Source organism: Delphinapterus leucas, chromosome 1 (genome assembly GCF_059928025.1).
Source record: "Delphinapterus leucas isolate spDelLeu-1000000601 "Yukka" chromosome 1, BTC_Dleu_Yukka2, whole genome shotgun sequence".
Lineage (NCBI taxonomy): Eukaryota > Metazoa > Chordata > Mammalia > Artiodactyla > Monodontidae > Delphinapterus > Delphinapterus leucas.
This window is the reverse complement of record NC_143129.1, coordinates 160733854-160739067: the sequence shown is the minus strand read 5'-3', so window position 1 is coordinate 160739067 and position 5214 is coordinate 160733854. Positions and strand designations below refer to the sequence as shown.

The 5214-nt window shown below is 54.4% G+C and overlaps 1 pseudogene; it reads left to right on the top strand.

Annotated features, from left to right (window-relative positions):
- Positions 1 to 979: 979 nt before the first annotated feature.
- On the top strand, positions 980 to 3408 carry LOC111175459 (lysine-specific demethylase 2B pseudogene; annotated as a pseudogene).
- The last annotated feature ends 1806 nt before the right edge of the window (positions 3409 to 5214 follow it).

Below are 5214 nucleotides of genomic sequence, written 5' to 3'. Positions count from 1 at the left end.
CCTCAATGGGGAGGCTCTTCTCCATCCCTTGTTTGTCTAGGCTGGTGTCAGAAACAAGCTGCAGGTCTCTCCAGAAAGGATGAAGAGGAGGAGGTGGGGATGTTGAGGTGGGAGGGGAACTGACATTGACTGAACACCAGACGGTATATTCAGAGCTGGTTTCAATGATCTCATTTAATCCTCTCAACAGCTCTGTGATTTAGGGACTACGATTATCCCCAGTTTACAGATGGGGAAACTGCATTGAAAGAATTTTTACCAACTTGCCCAGGATCACAAAATCAGTGAGTTGTGCTTACTCACTCACCATACTCTCTCAAGGAATAACTGGCTTCATTTTTCTGTCGTGCATGTTTGGAATATCGTAGCTGCTGCATAAAATGGAGATGACTGCCACGCCATACTGGGGCACCTCAGAAAGAAACCCCAGGAGAGCTGGGTCTGTGAGGATGGCAGTGCCTTTCTGGGAGCGAGTTGGGGCCACTGATTCTCTCCAATAGCCCCGCTCGAGGCTGCTCTCCAGAGCCTGATTTTGCAGGAGTCCACCTGGTGTGACTTGATCTATGATGGTGTGAGTCTGAGACCCCTGGCCATGGCAGCCATGGTGTCATGGCTCAGGGCCCCCAGGCTGCCATCTGAGCATTGTCCCACTAACACCCACTTTGGGAGCCAGGGGACCCTATGCCTCTTTTGCATTTAAAACTCCCATTCGTACATGTGATCTAATATCATGCAGTCATTTAACACAAAGCTGTTGCTTTATATTTATTGGCAGGGAAAGATGTCCACAACATATTGTTGGGAGAAAAAAAAGGACTTTACACAACAGCATGTGGAGTCTGCTCCTGTTCATTTAAAGCCGTGTATATATGTGTTTACAATCAGACAGAGGTGTCTGAAAATGTTCACCAAAATGGTACTAGGGAGCCCGAGCCCGAGCCAGGGCGAGCCGAGCCTGCTCCGGGCGGGCGGCGGCGGCGGCGGCGCCACTCCAGCCATGTCAGCGCGCGCGAGCCTGGGCCCACCATGAGCCATGGCCATGTCCGTAAGCGCCGAGGACGACGACTATGAATCGGAGCCGGACCAGAACCAGGTCGTAGGTCGGCCCAAGGGGAAGCTGGGCCCCGCCTCCGCGGTGAACTTGGCCGCCAACTGGACCACGGCGGGAGCTCGCCGGCGCCGGACGCGATGCCGCAAGTGCGAGGCCTGCCTGCGGACGGAGTGTGGAGAGTGCCACTTCTGCAAGGACATGAAGAAGTTCGGCGGCCCCGGGCGGATGCCGCAGAGCTGCATCATGCGGCAGTGCATCGCGCCTGTGCTGCCCCACACCGCCGTGTGTCTAGTGTGTGGCAAGGCAGGGAAAGAGGACACAGTGGGAGAGGAAGAAGGCAAGTTTAACCTCACGCTCATGGGCTGCTCCCTCTGCAGCGAAATCATCCACCCTGGATGCCTTAAGATTAAGGAGTCAGAGGGCGTGGTCAACGATGAGTTTCCAAACTGCTGCGAGTGTCCAAAGTGTAAGCACGCCAGCAAGACGGGGAAACAAAAGCGTGGCCCCGGCTTTAAGAACGCCTCAAACCTGCCCAGCTCCCTGCTCAAGGAGCAGAAGATGAACCGGGACAGCAAGCGGAGGAGTGAGTGTGAAGAGGCGCCCCGGCGCAGGCCAGACGAGCACCCCAAGAAGGTGCCCCCTGACGGCATCCTGCGCCGAAAGTCAGACGATGTGCACCTGAGGAGGAAGCGGAAATACGAGAAGCCCCAGGAGCTGAGTGGACGCAAGCGAGCCTTGACGCTTTAAACGTCCCCCGGTTCCTCCTCTCACCTCTCGCCGAGGCCCCTTCTAGGCAGCAGCCTCAGCCCCTGGTGGAGATCCAGTCTCACTTACTTCCAGCAGCAGCTAAAACCCGGCAAAGAAGATAAGCTTTTCAGGAAAAAGCGGTGGTCCTGGAAGAACGCTGAGGACCGAATGGCTCTGGCCAACAAGCCTCTCAGGCGCTTCAAGCAGGAGCCGGAGGACGACCTGCCCGAGGCGCCCCCCAAGACGAGGGAGAGCGACCACTCCCGCTCCAGCTCCCCCACCGCCGGCCCCAGCACGGAGGGGGCGGAGGGCCCCGAGGAGAAGAGGAAGGTGAAGATGCACCGGAAGCGGCGACTCTCCAACAAGGAGCTGAGCAAGGAGCTCAACCAGGAGATCCAGAAGACAGAGAGCAGCCTGGCCCACGAGAACCACCAGCCCATCAAGTCGGAGCCTGAGAGCGAGAACGAGGAGCCCAAGCGGCCCCTGGGCCTCTGTGAGCGCCCTCACCGCTTCAGCAAAGGGGCCCCACGGCCACCCCCCCACCCCGGGAGCTGTGGCACCAGCTGGGGCCCGGCCTGCGCAGCCCGCCCCGAGTCATCTCCCGGCCCCCTCCCTCCGTGTCCCCGCCCAAGTGCATCCAGATGGAGTGACATGTGATCCCCATCAGCCCCCCGCCCGACTCGCTGCCCCTGGATGATGGGGCGGCCCACGTTATGCACAGGGAGGTGTGGATGGCCGTCTTCAGCTACCTCAGCCACCAAGACCTGTGTGTCTGCATGCGGGTCTGCAGGACCTGGAACCGCTGGTGCTGTGATAAGCGGTTATGGACCCGCATCGACCTGAACCGCTGCAAGTCCATCACACCCCTGATGCTGAGCGGCGTCATCGGCGACAGCCTGTCTCCCTGGACCTCAGCTGGACCAATAACTCCAAGAAACAGCTGAGCTGGCTCCTCAACCGCTTGCCTGGGCTCCGAGAACTGGTGCTGTCAGGCTGCTCATGGATCGCAGTCTCAGCCCTCTGTAGCTCCAGTTGTCTGCTGCTCCAGACCCTGGATGTCCAGTGGGTAGAAGGACTAAAGGACGCCCAGATGCGGGATCTCCTGTCCCCGCCTACAGATAACAGGCCAGGTCAGATGGACCATCGGGATAAGCTCCGGAACATTGTGGAGCTGCGTCTGGCCGGCCTGGACATCACAGACGCCTCCCTGCGGCTTATCATTTGCCACATGCCCCTGCTCTCCAAGCTCCACCTTAGTTACTGTAACCACGTGACTACCCAGTCCATCAACCTGCTCACCGCTGTGGGCACCACCACCCGAGACTCCTTAACTGAAATCAACCTGTCAGACTGCAATAAGGTCACTGATCAGTGCCTGTCCTTCTTCAAACGGTGTGGGAATATCTGTCATATTGACCTGAGGTACTGCAAGCCAGTTACCAAGGAAGGCTGTGAGCAGTTCATAGCCGAAATGTCTGTTAGTGTCCAGTTTGGGCAAGTGGAAGAAAAACTCCTGCAAAAACTAAGCAGCATCTGAGCTTGGAGCCTCACGTCAGGAGAGCCTGCAAGTGCAGAGTTCAACAGCACGTGGAACCCCGGCTCAGCAAGGAGTCTTCAGCCCTAAAGCCCCCGCCATATTGGCCGAAAGCAGAACAACATGCCAGGCCCTAGGGTAATTACACCCTCGTACCTGTGCCAGTACTCCAGATCCTAAGGTCCGGCCTCCACCCATAAGCTCTCCCTGAAAGGAAGACACGGTAGCAGATGGGGCTGTATAGTTTGAAAAAAATGAATGTGTAAAAAAGCTAGAAGTCTGGGACCTTGAGGAATTCAGACTGCGCGTGTCCAGGTTGTCCTCAGAGCCCAGCCCACGGTGACATAGTACCAGATCTACCAAGTCTTCTTTCTCTTGACAGGTATCGATCGGTATGTTTCTAAGAATGAGATACTGCCGTAGATCCTTCACTTTCAGTCGCATTAACTGAGGGCGCTGAAAGGCTGTCTCTTGTAATAAGTGACAAGTGGAACATCTACGGAGATTTTCTTGTAAGATCGAACAAACAGAGGAAAAATCTTTCTTGCCATCACAACATACGTGCTGAACAAACAGATAGGAAAGAAGCATTTAATGAGAGCCAGATACAAGCCATTGTGGAAGCACTAGTTTTCCTTTTGCCTTCTGTTAAAATTAAATTTTAGTTCTTATGAAGTCCCCCATGGCACCAGACCCATGGGCGTTTTAGTGTCCTAAAAGTGGTGAAAATCAGAACAGTCACTGCTGAGGCAGTTTGGATTCACAGAAGTTCAAATACAGACCTTTAAGAAAAAAAAAAAAAAATGGTACTAGGGGTTGTTTCTGGGAGTAGAATTTGGGGTGATTTTTCTTTCTTCTTAGTTCATTTCTGTGACTGATTTGTATAAAGAATGAATGCATATCATCTTTTACCAAAACAAATTTAAAAACACATTCCAAAAACTCACAGTGCTATTCAGTCAGTTTTATAATATAGGACAGGGATTGAAAGAGAGCCCGCGCTTTCCCTTCCTCCTCCCTCCCCACCCGGCTCTTTCTTCGTGTCCCCTCCAAATCCTCCTGCAGGGGCCTCTCTGTTGTGATGGCTTTGGAGCCAAGTGACCAGAGTCGTCCTGTCAGCTCTGACCCCCTGTTTAAAACGGGCATGAGAATTTCCACCCCGTAAGGTTTTTTGAAAAATAAATAACACCAGTTACAGGGAGGCACCTGGACCTCGCCTTAGCCTTGGACGTAATCGCTGCTGAACGAACGAACGCTGGGGATGGGGGGCGGGGGGGGGAGTTGGAGGCCGGGGGTGGGGTGCAATCGTAGCACGCTAAAGAAAAGGACACGCGTCCGGAAGCCTCGGGAACACAACCTCTGACTAGCATGAGGGGAAAATGCCTTCGAGTACCTGAAATTCCTGACCCAGAGCCATGCTGTGCCCTCGTTCACAGGCTTCGGAACATTTGTTCAACATACATTTTTAACGTAGTGTGTTTACTTGTCTCTCCAGGGGTCAGCAAATGACACCCCAAGGGCCACATCCAGCCTGTTTTGGAGCGACTGTCAAGCTCAGAATGTTTTTTCCATGTTTAAAGGGTTGAAGCAAACAACAAATATGTGTCAGAGATCATAGTTGGCCCACAGAGTTTAAAATATTTCTTATGTGGCCCTTAACAGAAAACGTGTCCGTGGTGGATGAGAAGCAGGGCTGCGGGAGCCCGTCTGTAGCACCCTGGCTGCAGGAGGAGTGACAACTGAGAAGAGGAGGAAACAGTATAGCCCAGCCCCGCGTGGCTCCCTGCACAGTATGGTGGGCACCAACACTGACCCTGAGTCACTGAGAGAGAGTCTGTCTTCAAGACCCTCTGGCTAGGGGGGCAGGGACATGGGTAAGACC